Below are 1,537 nucleotides of genomic sequence, written 5' to 3' on the forward strand. Positions count from 1 at the left end.
CATCGACACTCAAACGTTTTCGCGGTCAGGCATTTCCTCTCCAGCTCTACTTTCCTTTTAAGATGGAAGGTGAGATAATTCACCAGTGCAGAGCCAGAGATGAAAATGCCCGACCTTAACCCTTTCATCCTCGTTCTCCAAATAACCTCTCTCGCAATTGCTAAAACGGTGAGAAAACAAATCAAGCGGGTCAGTTTTTACTATAGACTCAGTCAACAACTGTACTCTTCCTGTACCTGAACAACAGTTGTTCAGCGCATACTCACACATCCGACACCTCTAAACGTTGTACAATAGCATGTGGAACGGTTTCCCTGTTCCGCTCGCATCTTGGACAAGACGGAGGGTCTAGGCCACCATGCCTTGTGAGTTTGTCTCGAACACAGTTCAACAACAATTCTCCCACACGGGGGAATTAACAAAAATTTGCTTTGAAACAAAGCAATAAAACAATTCTTGAAAATAACAGCACAATAAGAGTAACTCACTTTTCACGAAGAATATAACAATCCACAGAGAAATAACCAAATAAATTCCAATCACGTTCCATCGAATTCGAAAAAATCTTCACATTGTAGTTATTCTCTTTATATAACAGTTATCGGCCTGTGCAAAGTCTCATTCAGACCAGTCCATTATGATATTTTTATTGTATTTTTAATTCTATTCCCATGTTTATCCAAAACTAGCCATCCCTAGTTCAAGTCATACCAATTACGTCCTTGCTACGTAATATAACATCTACTAGTATTTCCTTAATTAATTATAGAATAATTATGAAATTATATTTAAAATTTTATATTACAAATTTTAAACTTTCGATTTTAAATTATCAATTTTACTTTTATCATTATTTCTAGTTCGTATTACAACTTTTCTTAATTAATACTCTTATGTTTATTCTTATTTTTATTTTTAAACTTCCTCAAAAATGTCGAGTAGATCTTATGCGTGCAAGCTGGAATTGCATCAGTAAATTTATTCAACGTGGCATGATTAAAATCTTTCAAAATAAAGTATGCCTCCTGATGCATAATCCACATTTAGTGGATTTAACGCCTATGTATTTAAATAATTTTAGATATTTGCGGACTTATATAAAAATATGTATATGTCTATATGCTTGTATGTCATTAATACTTCTATTAAGTTGCGCTTTATTAATGTTGAAGTAAGTGTGCGTATATATCGAATATTCTGCTGGATAATAGGTCATGTTCCTCTAGTTTTGCGCTCGTATTGCCTCCACTCAAATTATATATATATATATATATTATAATATTAGGGAATGTCAAAATCCAAACTTACAAGGATATTCAATTTAGTAATACCAAATTGAATTTTATAATAAAAAATATATTAATTATTTAGAGAAGAACCATCAAGATGCAATCTAAACAACGAAGGAGATCAGACACCATCAAGAAAAACATACTCTACAAAATACTAATTTAAAAATCTATAAAATCTAAAAGAAAAGTTTATAATGATAGACTATGCGCGTTTCGTGGCCACGAAACGCGCATAGTCTATCATT

The sequence above is a fragment of the Octopus bimaculoides genome, chromosome 24 (assembly GCF_001194135.2).
Source record: "Octopus bimaculoides isolate UCB-OBI-ISO-001 chromosome 24, ASM119413v2, whole genome shotgun sequence".
Taxonomy (NCBI): domain Eukaryota; kingdom Metazoa; phylum Mollusca; class Cephalopoda; order Octopoda; family Octopodidae; genus Octopus; species Octopus bimaculoides.